Here is a 17,998-nt window from a genome sequence, read left to right on the forward strand (position 1 = left end):
TCCTTTAAACTCAAAGTCCGCGGCTGATGTATAGTTTTGCATGTATGAATACGGAATGAGGGATAAATTATTCTCTCTCCTTCCTCGCTAACAACGAGGAGAAAATAAAAATCAACGCGCCCCGGCGAACGGGGAAACAGTGATTAGGGCAGACAAGTGAGACAAATAAATATCACTTGTTGCCACCGGCAATAGTTCAACTATCTTTCTACCTCCACTGTCTAACGAATTTTATATTTTCTTCCTAAATAAAAATTATTTAATGAGGAAAAAGGACTGTGTTTGCTAAACTTAGAAAACAAGCTAATGGTGTTACTTTTGCAACATTAGCAAGTTTACATTTAAAAAAAGCTTTTTCGTCTATTTTAGTAAGTCTAGTTAATTTTTTTACGTTTAAGACAAACCATTTATTAAAGTAAGTTTTTATCAAAAATAAAGTGCTTTGTTGGGCTAAACGAGCTCATCCTAATGGACTTAACCACCGCGTTCTGACTACTACTGCTAAAACTACAATTTAAAAAAACATTTTAAAAGGAAATAGCATATGATTTGGTGGTCCTCTGTGAACCTGACTCGACATCCTCACCCGATTAAGCAAACCCCATGCGAGGTTGACACAGGACACTTAGTTTTCGGCCAGAGGTTGTGTCCGGTATGCAAAGACAGGTTACTCGAATTGAAGGGTTCTTTGGCTCCATATAGTGAGCGCGTATGATTGCAACCCGTTATGAGAATTGTGCTTTAGCACGGCAGCGAGTTTCTTGGTCCCCTCTTCCGATTATTGAAGAAAAAAAGTGTTGTTTTATTGAATACAATAATGACAGTTTTGTGTACCTGTGCAATGAGGGTGAATGTATTTATTAGCGTGAATGTGTAATATGAAAGGGTCTATAGCGTAATATTGAGTACGGCAAAGTTATTTATAGATGTGTAATAGGTGACGGAGGAATATCGAGCACTCCACTATCCTGAGGACAAGTGAAAGTGTGAACGGATTTAGGAACCGATTGCGTTTGGGACTGAAATGACCTAGCTGTTGGTTGTCCCCAGAGCCCAACTTCGGTGGCTGGACCGATAAGACCGAGGACACCGGACTCCAACACCCGAAGCTGGTGATTGTCAAGGCCTGCCGGTAATTTATTGTCAATTACAAAGCTAGAATTTTTGCTCTGCGAGTAGGGATGGTTAGGGATGGTGCAGCTCTAACAAATCCCTTATCGTTTCAACAGGATATACTCGATGACTCTCAAAATAAAAACCAGATGCGATCTACACTGATTTCGCGAAGGCCTTTGATAAGGTAGACCATGGTCTACTTTTTCATAGACTAGCTGAATATAGGTGGCAATTTGTTACATTGGTTCACTGACTATTTATCCGGCAGAATACAGATGGTATCTTTGAATGGTATTCAGTCAAGGGCCATCAATGTAACCTCTGGGGTATCTCAGGGTGGCATCTTTCACCTGTTCTCTTCAACATTTTCATCGACAGCATTGTCAATTGTTTTTCAATGTGTAAATTTAACCTGTTCGCAGATGATTTTAAGATCTATAGAGTAATTAAGTGAAAGGAGACTGTTATAGTGTTCAATTTGAACTGAACAACCTATTTAATTGGTGTGATAAAAATAACTTCTACCTGAACATTAACAAATGCCAAATTATACGCTTTTTTAGCCCTAAGCCAATTATATTTAGTTATAATATTTATGATATAAATTTAAATGAGCAAAAATCAATAAAAGATTTAGGAGTCATCTTTGACACAATTCTACCTTTTACTGATCATATAGTTGCAATTGTAAATAAAGCCTGCTGACCAAACTGCTAGTATTCTTAAAAAGAAACTCCAAGGAGTTCAAACATATAAATTGTATAAAAATCTATACTTTTCAATCATTCGCTCTATTCTTGAGTTCGACTCTCCAGTTTGGTCTCCACGTTATCTCAAATGCATTAATAAACTTGAAAAAATTCAAAATAGGTTTTTAAGATTATTAACCTATAAATTACACTTAAACTTAGACTATATAAATTATTTTCGATTAATTAACGTTGTGGTTGATAAAAAGGTCAGTGTCACAAGCGGGATTCGAACCCACGACCTTCGGCTAAATATGCCGCTACTCTAATCACTCTAGCTATCGTGACTTCATCGTCTTGACTTCAGAAGTCACGATACCTTGAGTGGTTAGTGGAGATCCAACTGGAGATAGAAATTACCATGTTGGACGAATGCAAAAATATTTAATTTATTTAATCGTATCTCAAAGTCGAAGTGCACATTTAAGTGCACGAGCGGGATTGAAAAATTGAAAAATGGCAAAAAGGAGGGAAAATTCAAAAGGTGAGGTTGAGATGGGAAGTTAGTGTCCGAGTGGATCGAGGTCACGATAGCTCAAGTGGTAGAGCAGCGGCGTATTTAGCCGAAGATCGTGGGTTCGAATCCCTCTCGTGCCATTGACTTTTTTATCTCAACTAAAAACCTTAATTAATTGTAATATATTAATTGGTCAAGCGGACCACGAAATTAGTGAATTATATAAATTATGTTGAACTAAGAGTTGTGATGGAAATTATTCCCCTTAAAATAAGAAGAGATATTTATGATGTTACATTTGTATATAAATTGTTAAATTTTATTATAGAAAAGTTTCTGCAACGAGTTTATTTAAATGTGCCTTTGAAATTAACTAGACATAAAATTCCATTTTCTATCCCTTTCTGTAATACTATTTATTCTCAGCACCTATTATCAGAGCATTTAGACTCATGAATTCACTAGAGGTAGATCTATTCTGTAACAGCTTACAAAACTTTAAAATTACATCCGCTTTGAGTGTTGCTCCAGCATAAACGATGTATTGCATTTTATGTATTTCTATGCGTTGTAAAATGGCTAAAGATTACTATTATTATATTATTACGATAAGATTGAGTTATACGTTGTACAGCTTTGTAGCAAGGGGGTAACAAAGGAATATGAAACAGTAAGTCTAATGTGCATTCAGCGGTGAGCTTGGAAAAACTCATAAACCCAATAACGTATGCTATTCATGACTTTAAACTCAACTAGGCATTGTACCTTTACCACGTCTGCCTCAGTCGGCTAAATCTGAACTAAAGCGACCCTTAATGATCCTCTTTTGAAAGACCTTTTGCAAACACGTGCACAATTAATTAGGGTTATGTTTTCAACCGCGGAAATCTGCCTAATACCAATTTGTGGCCGTGTACAGTGGGCAACGTTGACATGATATAGCAGGAACTACATGGACCGCAAATCTAGGGGGATCTTTAACAAAACCAAAAACCAAAAGCAGGATTGAGAGTTCAGTCATGTGTAAAATAGTATTAATTTTCTTGGATTTTAAAAATTAATTTTGGAATGGAGATAAAAATATTTTTTTCTAAAATATATCCATTATTGTTCTGCTTTCTTGCCCATACAATGATACAAACACACCAAAAACAAACCGATAAGTGTTACAATCATAAATAATATCAAATTACAATTTTTTTAAAGGAAAATAAAAAATAAAGTCACTTGTAATAAATTACTTCTCGGATATCGTGAGAAAATTTTTAAAGAGGTTGCTTCATGAACCCTCTGTCATTAATTAGCTTCCTCCTTAGTTGAACTGGGTTGTTTTGAAATGAATAAATTGCATTTTAAAAAGGAGGAATAAGAGGAGTTCATCAGCTTTATGAAAGATGATGGCGTTAGTATTTAAACAGGATTAGACAGGCCTAAAGAAACGAACTTGAGCCTTCACATTTGGTCAGATTGAAATTCCAAAAGCAGCAATTTTTTCGTCGAAGACCTCAAGAAAGAACTCCAAAGGTTTAAAGCATCTTTTGAAAAGTCATAAATTCACAATAACACCTAATCGAGACTGTGTGTGATTTAAAAAATTAAATTTACCCTTTATATGTACGGCTGAAGAATTTAACCCAATAACAAGTTTATAACATTTTTCCATAAAATTATTCCTTTTAAACTTCAAATTAACTGTCAAAATTTCAAATTAACCCTTTCTAACTTCAGATTTACCTTTTTATTATTTTTTTTATTATTATTAACCTTTTTTACTTGAAAATATCCTTTTTTACTTGAAATTAAACTTATTTTCATTTTCTTTAATAACTACAAAATTAGAAGATGGGATGAAATATAAGCTTTCCCGCATATTTACAATTTTTTAAACTCAAAACAATTAGACTATTAGCAAATTACGTGAAAATGAATTACAATTAAAAATAAAATTATAAAAAATTAAATATAAACATAAAATATGATTCTTTAATTAAAGAATTGTTTAAACTATACAATGTTTTTTATCCAAAATACCACAATTACAAGTAAAATCAAAAGCTATATAATATTGAATTTTTAAAAAATTCTAATAATTCAAGGTAATTTAAAATATGAAATAATTATTTTTTTAAATCACTAAAAAAATACAAACAAATCATTTGTTTCTTATATATATATTGTTCATATGGTTTTAAGAGACCAATAATTGTTAATTATCATTTTGTTATTTTAAAAAAATCTCGTATTAATAGTAAAATCATCAATTTAAATGTTTATATGAATTAAATTCACTAATTTCGTGGTCCGCTTGACCAATTAATATATTACAATTAATTAAGATTTTTAGTTTAGATAAAAAAGTCAATGGCACGAGCGGGATTCGAACCCACGATCTTCAGCTAGATACGCTGCTGCTCTACCACTTGAGCTATCGTGACTTCGATCCACTTGGACACTAACTTCCCATCTCAACCCCATTACAACCCATTTGAATTTTCCCTCCTTTTTGCTATTTTTCAAATTTCGTGTAATCGGATTGGATTCTCGGCGATAAATGAAATGGCCACGGAGAGCTTTAGTGAAGTATACTTCAGTTTAATTCATTAAATTCACTAAATTCGTGGTCCGCTTGACCAATTAATATCACACAATTAATTAAGATTTTTGATTGAGATAAAAAAGTCAGTGGTCACGAAATTAGTGAACTTAATGAATTAAACTGAAGTATACTTCGCTAAAGCTCTCCGTGGCCAAATTTCGTGCTCCGCTTCACGGTGGGTTCGAATCCCGCTCGTGCCATTGACTTTTTTATCTCAACTAAAACCTTAATTAATTGTAATATATTAATTGGTCAAGCGGACTACGAAATTAGTGAATTTAATTAATTAAAGACAATTAATTAAGGTTTTTAGTTGAGATGAAAAAATTGTCTTGGATTAATTGGTCGAGCGGACCACGAAAATAGAGAATTAATGAATTAAACTGAAGTATACTTCACTAAAGGTCGTGGGTTCGAATCCAGTTCGTGACATTAACTTTTTTATCTCAACTAAAAACCTTATTAATTTAAATATAGACACATCTTTTACAAAAGTCATTGTTAGATTTTCATGAAAATAAATTTACCCTGGATATTAAAAATGTTGAAACGAGCTGACCATCCAAACTAGCAAAAATACTAGTTCAGTTGTCTAGTTTCTGATTGTACATAAAAACCAGCGTAGACTGTTATTCAGCCAAATCCCTAAATTACAACTCCCAATAAAAAATAACACGCTTTTTAATATTTTCCGTAATAATCTTTTCGTTATGAAAAAAATAATTGGCTTTCTAAACCTTTTCGTGTATGAGCTTGGCAAAATCATTTTCTGAGATATTGAACCGAGAACAAACACAGGCCTAGTTATAAATTGTATCCTTTCCCATATAACCCAGCGTAGCCAAGCGACCAGCGATCTTATCTCTCACGCAATAACGAACGAACGAACAATGAAAACAGATTGAAATAGCTCAATTGTACGTTGTAATAAGTATGAGCTGATTTTCTTAACGATTCTTTCATTTTATTAAGCATTATAACAAATCCTATGGTCTGGTGAACAATAATTACCGTTTTAAGATAAAAGACCTGTTTAATTACTAATTTTCCTAAGTTCCTAGGTTTGTTAAATATATTTTGATATGGAAATCAAAAGATGTTTTAATCAAAAGTACATTGTGTAATAATATTAATTATATATAAATATATAGCTGAAACTCCCAACTTTAAATTATATTAGCCAAAGGACGAGTTTCCTAACTCAAAACTCCGTTATTTATTCGGGCGGGCGTTGACACTGTGACAAATTAACAGATTCATTGTCCCGGAAAAAAATAATTACCACCGTTTTTCTTGATGTAGAGAATACTCGAGTCCATTTTGGCAACGGAGTCACAATTAAAAATCACGTGAAATTTGTTAAATGGAGATGAATGTAATGATAATTCTTCTGGGATGGAAATACGAGTCGGTCTGTCATTAAAGCCCCTGGCCAAGGTCCAACAATAAAGGCATATGTCTAGGGGATAGGGATAAAAGGCATCTGCACCGCGACCTGAGTAAATCTATTGTGCTCTTCTGTTTTATAACTCATTGACCACCTTCAGTTTATTAGTCAAATCAGTCTTACAGCCTTACAAGTGTAGGATCTTGCTTGCGGCTTTTCCTCTCCTAGTTGGAAGAAGTTCGCCAAGGATTGGACTACTCTGACTACTATCCACGCGGGAGCGCCACAGGGCAATGTGCTCGGACCAATTTACACCTCAGACATCTCAACTACACCCTATAACCTCGCATCCTCTAAGGGAGAAGGGCGAATCCAGGTTGGTCATCGAGGGGGGTGTAAAAATTTCGATTTTTTTTTTGCACACGAGACCTAAAAACGTGCAAACTCTACACATCGTCTTTCATCCGAACGCAATACTTTCTCCCCCTTCAAAGTGAAAAAACCACAAATGAAATCACTTAATTTAACTGTTTGAATATGTTTACAAAATGTTTTTCCGTCATGGTCTGCAATGTAAAAGTTTTTAGACACCAGCATTAACGAATATAAAAAAATTATCGCTAACTTACAGGTTATCACATCGAGAGATCAAATAAGAACATTAGATGCAAAAAGCTTTAGAACAACATGTCTAATCATGAAAACAAATCTGCAATGTAATTTTTTAGCACAAAACATAATCGAACGAAAAAAAACAGTCAAGGCAGTAACTTAAGTAAGTGAGAGGTTGACTTCATTCTTTTGCGGAATCGATCCAGCGGTGCTAAAAATCTGCTACTTTTAAAATTATAGAATAATTTGAAAACAATGTGTATATATTATTATTTATTTTATACAAAACGTAACATCATAAACATATTGCAATGTGATAAAAAAGTTAGTCCAATGTTTTTGTTTATTATTAACTGCTGGCGTTAAATTCCCTAGACCGCTGAAAATAATGAAAATAAAATAATGGTTTCCTAGTTAACTACCTCATTTTATAAAAATTTTATTTAAGCAATTTAATTAATTATTTTCCCGTGTAACTTCACTATTACTTTTTGGTAAAAATGTGAGATTCACGGAAAAAGACGTGTGATGGCCACACCATATTTTTTAATAATTCACTATTTTTCGTGGTCCGCTTGACCAATTAATATCATTTAATTAATTAAGGTTTTAAGGGGGGATAAAAAAAGTCAGGGTCACGAGCGGGATTCGAACCCACGACCTTCGGCTTGATACGCCGCTACTCTACCACTTGAGCTATCGTGACCTCGTGAGGTCGTGAGGTCACGATAGCTCAAGTGGTATTGTAGCGGCGTATCAAGCCGAAGGTCGTGGGTTCGAATCCCGCTCGTGACACTGATTTTTTTATCTCAACTTAAAACCTTAATTAATTTTTTTAATAATGTACACAATTTTAAAAACTTTTCTTTTTACCGTGATTTCTCCGTTAATTTAAAAGAAATCTTGGCTTATTTGGTAATAAAAAAAATAAGAAACGCCTACGTTTTCATTTTATTTAAAAAAAAAAATTAATTTGAGCTTTTAAACGAAAGAAATTAGGTTTGAAAGTACAGTATTTGAGAAAAATCGTGATTAAAAACGGGATTTTTTCAAATTCTAATAACTTTTAAAATACTGTTTGGATTTGAGCCAAACCGGGCTTAAAAGTTACAGAAAGAATTCAACTTAAAAAACTGTGCCAAAAATGCCAAAATCCAATAGTGAGGGGTGGAGCTAGTAGTGAAGATGAACAAACCGAGCTGTTGAGCGGAAAAAAACGCAAAAATGGCAAAAAAATTTGATTTTTTTTTTTTTAATCGCCTATAACTCTTGGCCCTCTCTCGCCCAGTCTTGGCTGAAAAGCAATCCCAACCGTCTTTCTTTGATTATTTACCACCCTGCCCTGATATGCGATGAAAAATGCGACCGTTAGAGAGCGCTAGATTTTTGAAAAAATCTGCCTAAAATTTTACATCAACATATAGATTTTCTGATATCAAATCGAGTGATCGAAGTATCGAACCGCGAGACAAAAAGCCAAAGCGTGGCAAGTTAAGAGGAAACTGTTGTAATATTGAGAAGGTTTATCAGAGGTAACAGATCAAGGTTTATATAATCCTGAAATATAAGCCTCTTTGCTTAATTAAAGCTAAACTAAGACATATTACATATAACATATAACTTCGCTCCGGGGGGGGGGAGGTAATTCCCCTTTCACACCCCCTTTGCCACTGGCATCCTTTGCAAACGATTCATGTTTTCCTCTGATCCAGGTCAGGGAATCGCCTCGTACTAAGTAGAATTATTTGACAAACCGCAAAGTTAATTTAGAGCCTAAAACTCACAGAGTTGAGTATAAGTGTTATCAATATATTAATTAACTTTTCTGATAGGAAAGCGTCTTTTTACTATCCTGTTGTGAATGTTAAGGAACAATGTATTGGTCAAACAAAATTATTTTAAAAAAATTAAAAATCAGACCGACATCCTAATTCTACTTTATGGTCTTTTTCTCCACCAGGATTTTTAGTTAAAATACCTTTTTTGCATTATATTCCTGAATTTGATTTATGAACCTCTGCGGAAGGTAGATCAAAAAAATAATATCAGTCAAATGAAACTTGTATTTTTTTTTTTTTTTTTTGTTACGAGGGTTCGCAACAGCAGAGGTTATATCAACCCTCGGAGTGCCGGTGTTTTTGAAAAAAAAGCCCATTTGTAAGTATGTCGGGTTCGAATGCAGGGCCNTTTATGAACCTCTGCGGAAGGTAGATCAAAAAAATAATATCAGTCAAATGAAACTTGTATTTTTTTTTTTTTTTTTTTTTACGAGGGTTCGCAACAGCAGAGGTTATATCAACCCTCGGAGTGCCGGTGTTTTTGAAAAAAAGCCCATTTGTAAGTATGTCGGGTTCGAATGCAGGGCCGCTGGATTCGAACCCGGGACCTTTACCTTACAGTGATGAGCGCCGTGTCAACGCGTAAACCGTTGCGGCCACCGATGCCCTCTAAAATAAAACTTGTAATTATGCAAATATTTTTCTGGACAATTCAAATAGTCTTGCCATATATAGACTGTAGGTATACCGGATAGGACCCACTTTCTATTTGGTATACTAACTAGCTTTCGGAAAATAGCTCAAATCGGAATTCCATTCGTTGTAATTTTTTACGAAAAAAAATAATTTTAGATTTTCAGAACAAGGTGAGACCTGCTGTCTAATTTAAGCCTGGAAAATGCCCTTCACGTGGTTTTAAACCAACCGGGTCCCAGCGAACGTATATCTTTCTTTGTAAATAAATAAACTAACCCGTTTTCCGTTTACCCTAAGTTAAACTCCGATATATCTCCAGAGGCATAACTTTATTTTTCATCTTCAGACTCAATATTATTCTTAGTTGTGTTAGTCAATACAAACAAGAAAGGCAACTCTATCTTGAAACATTTGGAAGCTGTTATTTTACACAAAACACATAACAACTTGGCGCCATTTAGCATACAGACTGGAGAATTATTTTTATAAACTTAGTACTGTGCCAAAGCAGTTTATCATTTTTAAATAAACTGAAGACTGGTGGGCTATAGTTAAAGTTTTAAAAAATTATTATTTTCTAGTCGTTACCTGAAATTTTTTTTCTTCATCCTCAAATTCTGAATCCTGGAGAACTCTCCCCTGAAAAAGACATTTGTCTATCAATAAAAAAGATCTATAAATACAATCTTTTACATAATAGAAAAAATCAAATTTAACCTGCGAAATAAAATTAAAGCGGATTCCTCGTACAGTTCAGATGTGTTGATTTGGGTGGAAAATTGAACTTTACGAGAGGAAGCATCTACAAAATGGCAATTACACTCTCTCCTTTGCATTCACAAGACTCGACTTGACATTAACCAACAAGCTCCTCGTTAAATAAAGTGTTTATAAGGCCCGAATGTTAAGTTGCCTCTACTCGCTAGAATAACACTGATAAACAGATAAAACAGGATAAGTTTATCTCTGCTAAACCCAAAACTATCAATCCAGACGTCTCTGTCTTATTTAAAACCAGACTTCTTTACACATTAAATAATAAATAGCCGTTTTTAAAAATAGTGTGTATAAAGAGAATACACAATTTCATACTTTGTATATAAAAGTTTACGAATGAAAGTCTAAAAATTCTAATTTAAATTCAATAAAGCAAGATTAAAGCTTTTATCATAAATAGGTTTTAATTAGCCAAAATTGGATTTAAATATGTGCATAGAAATTTTAAAATTGGCCTACCGACGATGTGAAGGTGCATGATTATATGGTCCTAAATAATTATATTTCCACATTCACCCTAAAAGAAAGAATAACTTAATTTAACTTTAGTTGGACTCATGGTACTCAAAATACTATAAAATTTACAAATGGTATGGTAAGATAAAACTTGGTTATGATGGGATATTGTTCAATTATTCAGTCTACCAACAGCTGAGAGGCCGGCAGGTTCGAAACCTCGAGGTCATTCCACCATTCGCTCTAATAAATACAGTCATAAAGGGTAAAATATTTCAAACCATATTTACGACTAAACGTCGAAGAACCAACACGGATTTAATTGATAATTCTTATAATTTTGTGAGGTAAGATGAACCAAAAGGTAAAAGAGAAAATTTATTTTAAAATATAAAAACTAACTTTCTTTAGAACGTTGATTCCCCTGATTTCAACACTTTACTGAGTAGCTAAAAAACTTTTTTATTTATTATCTGACGTGTTAGATTCCTTTGTTGTGGATTATTGGTTGGGGAGTTGGCTGGTAACCTCGAGGTCATCCCACCATTCGCGCTAATAAATACACTCATAAAGGGTAAAATATTTCAAACCGTATTTACGACTAAACGTTGAAGAACCAACACGGATTTAATTGATAATTCTTATAATTTTGTGAGGTATGATATTTACATGAAGCAAAAGGNGTGCATTAAGAACAAAAGATGCGTTGCGATTGTGATAGTGATTATTGTGATAAACGCTGTGGACTGTACGCGACGTGTGCTTGCGTCGGATAGATGTGCACACCACACCAAAACGTGGCAAGGCGTCGGGTAGCGTCGCATGGCGTAGCATCGGGTAAGTGTGTTCCTGGCTTTAGTCTTTGACACGGCGCTCATCACTGTAAGGTAAAGGTCCCGGGTTCGAATCCAGTGGCCTTGCATTCGAACCCGACATACCAATGGGCTTTTTTTTCAAAAACACCGGCACCCTGAGGGTTTATATGACATCTGCTGTTGCGAACCCTCGAAAAAAAAATTATGCATAATATAATATCAAAATAAAAAAATAAAGTACTAGAGTTTCTTCAATAGATCAACATGACCATTGAATGAAAAATAACTAGTCAGAAAAGACGCCAAAACACACTTGAAGTTATCATTTATAGAATAATAAAAAAGTCACTCGGGTACATGAGGAAAGAGAGAGAAAACAAACAAGTCAAATTTATCGGATTTGTTCTTGAAACAAGAAACCCTTAAAGAAAAACGAAAAGAATTCTTTTTCAATATGGGGTAAGTAATTCAGGGGGAAACGAGTCAAATTCAATTTATTGACCCTCTCATGACCTCTTCTTGTATCAAGTGAAGTGTATTTTATTTTATCCCTGACCATTGTTGCACACTGTATTCGTATCATAGCTTTCCAGTTGGAAGCCGATCAATATTTCAATTGCTAAGGACTTGTTTATGTAAAATTTCTATTTCCTGAAATCCAAAAATAAATATGTAAAGCCATGGGATAGTTTCACGCTCAATCTACATCGATTATGGCTAACGTAGTTGGATCTTTACCAAAATTAATTTTTTGATTTAAAGGTAATCCAAGTTTTAAAAAAACTGTACTACATAGCAGCTTGTAAAATAAAAAGCCTGTTGAAGATGTTTTATTTTCTTTATAAATCATTCCTCGCGATTGCTTAAAAAAAACGCCAACTCATTAACATCAAAGGCAGGCGTTATAGGGCTTGTGACGCCATTTGCATAGAGATTAGCCCGTTTTAAAGAATTCAGAGGAAAATCTTTGAAAGTCATTCCTGAAAAATGTAACGGCCCGCTCCCGGCCGGTGGTGTGCTATTAATACGTCGGCGATTTATTTATCTTGCCGAAAGCACAGTCCATTTGTAAGAGTTTCGTGGGGGGGGGGGGAATGACTGAACCATCCGGTATTTGTAAATTTAAAAACACTTAACGACGACGAGCCAACGATTTTAAAAACACTCAATTTGTGAATTCCATCCTGCATGTAGATTTTACAAATTCTACTAAAAATATTGCGATATTCCTAGTAATTTTTCGGAAATAGTATTGTTTTAAATACTATAGCTAATTTGATGAGAAAGTATTAAAAAAAGAATATTATCTTGATTTAATGGTTGAAGATGAAGCAAGAGTAGGTATAGAGGTAAAAGGGACGAACTATACCCTAGCAAAGCCCCGTGGACTAATCTCAACAATTTTCCAAACTGAAGTCCTTGCAATAAAATACAACCCTGCATACAAAAGTTTATAAAAAAAAATACGGAACATGCACAGATTAGATCTCAGACAGTCAGGCAGCTGACAGAAACTAAATTTAATTGTCTGGGATTGCCTAATTGCCTAATGGCTCTAGGAAAACACAACAATATTACAATAAATTGGATTCCTGGACATGAAGGTATAAGAGGAAATGAACAGGCTGACCAACTAGCCAAAAGAGGCAACCCATGGGAGCAGAATCACTACTAGCAGACGAAGAATCACAACTAGTTGCACCGAAATAATTGCTTAAGTTGGAACTGGAAAAATTGAACTGAGGAAAAACCCAGCACTGGACAAAAGGACGGGGTATGAGGCAAAGAGATTTATAAATCTCTAGTGATAATTTGGAAAAATGGAAAAATGGGGCAATGCGCCCAGATTTGGCTTTTCCTCATTTTCTAATTTCATGACTTTGTACATTTTTTAACAATTTCTTATGTTATAAACTGTTTATTTAGCCTAGTCTAGACGAAAAGAACGTATAATATGAATAAAATATCAAATTAAAAAGGAACCAGAAAAGAAAATGAAAGAACTCTTCTCTCTTAGCAGGCAGGATTTAAAAAACAAGCTTTTTTTCCAGGACAATACTTTCTTAATTATCCCCTAAACAAGGCGAGAAAAATCGAGATAGAAACATGCCGACTCTGGCCGGAGGAACCATAGACATCGGCACATGTCCTTTGTGAATGTGAAGCATTAGCCCAGTTACGGTACTTCGTAAGGAAATTTTTATACCAAAGGGAGTGCACCAAGAAGCAGCGAAAAAAGTTCATGGTCTCATGGGAAAAAGTTAACTTTTCAAGATATTGCTACAATTTAAAGAGGTGTCACAATAGCTCTATATAGTTCACGTTCTGACGGCTCCAAAACCGACAAGGGTATCGGACTGGAGTCTTCGGGGTGATCCCAACGACCAAACTGACGGTAAACCTAGGGAAATATACTACTGTTTTCCAGACTGAAATCATAGCGATTGAACAATTCTCCAGAGAAATAAAAAGGCTAGGAATACATTACCATAACCATTTTATCTGTCAAGGAGCACAGGGCCCGACGAAGGCAAAGAGTGTATGGAACTGTATGGAGGCCCTGAATGACGTGATCGTGGCATGGGTCCATGGATATTCGGGGCATAGAGGCAACGAAAAGGTTGACATGCGGGCCAAAAATGGAGCCAATATGGACTCTCTAGGCTGAGAACTCTACTGCGGCCTAGCAGCCTGCCAAAAAAGAGGATACATTTTAAAATGGATCCTTAATGTGTCTAAAACCTGGTGGAACAATACCGCAGGTATGAGGCCACGATGAGATTCATAGAAGGACCATCCGCAAAACTTATAAAAGAATTACTGGAAGGCAACCGCAACCGAACCAGGATTCTGGTTGGACTCCTGACAGGGCACTGCCACTTAAGAAAGCACATGTACCGTGTTCGGGCGCGTCTACGTCACCGAAGCGCCCGATTTGCGACGTAGATTGTACCCCTCTATCTACAACCCCTATCTTCTAGAAATCCCCCAATCGTAATACATTTCCCTCCTTTTTCCTTAAAAAACTCATCCCTTCCAGCCCTCTCGGGCTCCTCTTCTCCGCCAGCTCTCGGAGCGAGCACACGTCCTATCGCCCTATCCCGCTAAAGTGTTGCAACATAGTAATTCACCTCCGTGTAAGATGGCCGCTTCTTAAAGTTTTCCTTGCCACGCGAATCCTCACGGATTCCTCCGCAAATCGCCATAAGCTCTTCACCTCCGCTTGCGTCTCATCTCATGACCGCATGGTCAACAAACCTATCATCGCCATTTTCCCTTAATATATCATCTCCTTCTTCCATCTACCATCATTATAATCCCGCGAACGAAACATCCTTTCATTATCCCGCGAAGACTCCATCATCTCACTGGCTACTACCTGGATTGCATCGTCTCATCCTCACCGCTACTGGATTGCGTCATCCAGCGACGCTGCAGGACCCGGGTCGGTATACCGGCCTAATCATCGCCAAACAACGCACGATATCGCATTCAGGAGACCTTCACCGCTTCCCGGTCTTCATCGCCTTCAGACCGTCATCGCCTTCAATCTCCAATACGATCATCTGCCACTTTGTAAGCCATAGAAACTTCATTAAACAGTGAGTCTTCAACTACCCTTTCGTTCATTATTTATTCCTTCATTTAACCATTCCTAAACTAACATCCCTCTTAAAATCGGGAATCTTCCATTCCTGTTGGTGCCGAAACAATCTTCTTAATAATTTCAATTCCTCTCTCCCGGTGGTGTTCGTCGGCGCCATTTTGAACTTGGCTGCTGGCGAACACACCGGATGGAGTGACAGAAGATACATTGTGCATATACTGCCAGGAAGAGTAGGGGACCGCAGAACACACGCTTTATTTCTGTGAAGGTCTATGTAGGTGCAGGTTCTTACAACGAGGACAAGAAAAGCCGCAAGCAAGATCGTATACTAAGGAGGCAAAGCTGTCAAGGCTGATTAATAAGCCTGAGCAGGCCAGTGAGTTATAAATAACAGGGGAGCACAATAGATCCATTCAGGTCGAGGTGCTGTAGGTCTTGTAGCCACCTCTTTCATCCATTTTCCTTGGAGGAAATCACGATGGAGGAAAGGATTTTTCTAAAATCCTTATTCGACCTACGAAACTTGATTAAAAAAACTTCAATTTTTTCAATGCTAAACTCAGTAAAACAAAATTTGTTAATTTCTTACATTACTTGTGCATTAAACGAGTTTTCTAAATTAATTCACTTTGATCTACATCAAATTACAAAAAATCTTTCTCGGTGTCTTCCTGTATGTCGAAGATGGTTTTGCCGGTTCGCTAAGGCAATTCTCAAACTAAAAGAGGTTCACCTCCTCCTGGGACTCTCATGTTTTGTAGTTTTTGGATGCATTCACTGAATAATTTTGACGTGATTTTTTTTTTACATGCTAATGCTATTATACCTGCTTGACTATCCGAACTAATGAAGATTTTTTTTATTCCAAAACACAATTGTTTAAGGCATGTGTTTCAACTTTAAAGACCAAGGTGTAGTTCCCTGATGCTTTTCTTTGTATAAATATTTCCAATGGAAGTATTTTTAGCAGTGTTTCAAGTGCAACCAGCTCACAGATTTTGATTGATTGTGATTAAACAATGGTTTAGAAGATACGTCACTTGATTCTCCATTTGATGAACTGTTATATTATTCATGTGAAGAATGTGACTTATTGCAAATGGTTTTCGCCTCTGATCTTTGTAGCCCGTCTATTTTTGCTAGTTTGGATGGTCAGACTCGTTTCAACATTTTTAATATCCAGGGGTAAATTTATTTTCATAAAAATCTAACAATGACTTTTGTAAAAGTTGTGACTATATTTAAATTAATTAATGTTTTTAGTTGAGATAAAAAGTCAATGTCACGAGCGGGATTCGAACACACGACCTTCGGCTTGATACGCCGCTACTCTACCACTTGATCTATAGTGACTTCGATCCACTCGGACAACAACTTCCCATCTCAACCCCACCTTTTGAATTTTCCCACCTTTTTGCCATTTTTTCAAATGTCGTGACATCTATTTGATTCTCGGCGACAAATGAAATAGCCACGGAGAGCTTTAGTGAAGGTATCTTCATTTTAAACCTGTTAAATTCACTAGTTTCGTGATCCGTTTGACCTATAAATATCTTACAATTAATTAAGGTTTTTAGTTGAGATAAAAAAGTCAATGTCACGAGCGGGATTCGAACCCACGACCTTCGGCTAGATATGCCGCTACTCTACCACTTGAGCTAACGTGACTTCGATTAGTAGCGGCGTATCTAGCCGTAGGTCGTGGGTTCGAATCCCGCTCGTGACATTGACTTTTTTATCTCAACTAAAAACATTAATTAATTGAAAGATAATAATTGTTCAAGCGGACCTCGAAAACTAGTGAACTATAGTTAAAGTTCAACACACAAGATAGACTATTTTTTTTCTTTCGCCTTGCATTATTGAAACAATATCAGAAAAGAATAATAATAAAAGGGAGTAAAATCGAAAAAACTAACTAATTATTCTTCTTATAAAAGTGTTACTAAGGCGCCCACATCTGCCCCCTTTTCATTCGCTGAATTCTTCTTAATATTCTCTCTCCGGAGAAAATTGTTTTTTTCCCCCGGTTCAAACTAACGAAAAGGGATTGGATATTTTCTCTACTTTTTTCAAGTTGAAACGTTTGATTTAAAATTATAACGCTCGGTGTAAAGATTATAAGCTTTATGAATAACAAAAATTGAAAGCAAATAACTTTTTTTCATTAAAAAGTTAATACAGTTACATTAATAACCGGGCAAATTGGTTGAATAATGAACGAGCTGATATACGAAACTTTTTTGAAATCAGTGTTTGATATATTGATGTCCTTTCTAATCCATCCATGGCTTTAAGTTGACAAGAAAACATGATGTTGCTGCTAATACAAAGTGAACACTTCAACAACCTTAGAATTGATGTTCCCGCCCTCACATTCTGCGGCGGCCTAAAAGCTCAAGTCTCTTGTAAATAGAGTAACATTTAATTAAATTTAAAAAGACTTAATTGAACTTCTTGGAAAACCTTCAACTTCTTTTATCCCTTCCCATATTTGTACTTAATTTTTAATAATTATATTTGGGGGCGTCGGTGGCCTGGTTTGGTCTTTGACAAGGCGCTCATCACTGTAAGGTAAAGGTCCCTGGTTCGAATCCAGCGGCTCTGCATTCGAACCAGACATACTTACAAATGGGCTTTTTTTCAAAAACACCGGCACCTTGAGGGTTTATATGACCTCTGCTGTTGCGAACCTCGTAAAAAAAATATTTATTATTAATAACTGAATTGCAACACATGTGGTTTCAAACGTGTAAGATCACATAAAAAAGTATTTTTGTATTCTCATCACATTTCTAAGGAGAAAGATACTATTTACTCCGAAATCTTCTAGTTTGTTCACCTAATTGAAGAGTGCTACTTTTTGGCTCTATACAGGATACAGGGTGTTTGGCTACTCGTGTTAAAAACTTTGCCCGTAGATTCTACATTCAAAATGGAACCGAAAAGTAC

General features: G+C 35.6%; 1 protein-coding gene across 2 annotated transcripts in view; it reads right to left on the reverse strand.

The window, feature by feature from the left end:
• The window catches only part of LOC106665554 (potassium voltage-gated channel protein Shaw), a 339,235-nt gene that overhangs the window by 278,957 nt on the left and 42,280 nt on the right, over positions 1 to 17,998 (reverse strand). For both annotated transcript variants that reach the window (XM_024225679.1, XM_014392044.2), the window contains exon 2: positions 9,980 to 10,030. The gene's annotated coding sequence lies outside the window, so the exon portion shown is untranslated. The remainder of the gene's footprint in view (positions 1 to 9,979; positions 10,031 to 17,998) is intronic.

This window comes from Cimex lectularius, unplaced genomic scaffold, assembly GCF_000648675.2.
Source record: "Cimex lectularius strain Harlan isolate CLEC.00 unplaced genomic scaffold, Clec_2.1 scaffold37, whole genome shotgun sequence".
Classification (NCBI taxonomy): Eukaryota; Metazoa; Arthropoda; class Insecta; order Hemiptera; family Cimicidae; genus Cimex; species Cimex lectularius.